Genomic DNA, 750 nt, shown 5'->3' with positions numbered 1-750 from the left:
GTAGGGTTAGCACCCCCCACCAACACTTATTTGATGTAAACAATACAAGGGGTGGAGCTGTTAAAAAGCTCCATCAGCCCCTTCCTAGCCCAGACCTTGTGGCTAGTGACAGGATGGGAGGTAAATAAGCAACAGGGAGAGATAATGATCGAAACAGCAACAGGATCATTAAACCCAATCATTTTTTCCCCCAAGGGTAAAGTTTATTTTCTTGTTCTTCAATTTATTCCTTACTTCAGTTTCACAAGAAAATTAGAGCCGTGTGCCAAACAGAGACAAGGTGGTGGGAGGGGGATTTCTCAATGTGTGTCCTCTAGTGACGATCTGTCCTTGAACTGATGAAACATAAACACAAAAAAATAATTTCCAGCCGCTTCCTGCTGGACTGTTTGGTTCTTGCTGAAGACAGAAATAGAATAATGTGTACAGCAAATGTCAAGTGGCTCACTGGCGGGCTGCAGGATGCAAAGAGGAAAAACAAAATTACAGTCACTTACAGATGTGCCACTTTGTTGAGCTTGTGGAGGAGCTTTTGATCAATAGGACGCATGCTGAAATGCAATTCTGGCTTGAATAACATGAAGGCAATGCTTTGTCAGTAAGTGCACTGGGGCCATTCAGGCCTTGCCTAGACAAGGACAATAGGTGTTATTTAAAATCATGTCAGCTAACTTCATTTGAAACACCACATGGGACATAGCATGAATGCAGGTTTCAGTGGTAGCCGTGTTAGTCTGTATCAGAAAAAAA

The sequence above is a fragment of the Chrysemys picta genome, chromosome 12 (genome assembly GCF_011386835.1).
Source record: "Chrysemys picta bellii isolate R12L10 chromosome 12, ASM1138683v2, whole genome shotgun sequence".
Classification (NCBI taxonomy): Eukaryota; Metazoa; Chordata; order Testudines; family Emydidae; genus Chrysemys; species Chrysemys picta.
Note: the sequence above shows the minus strand (reverse complement) of the source record.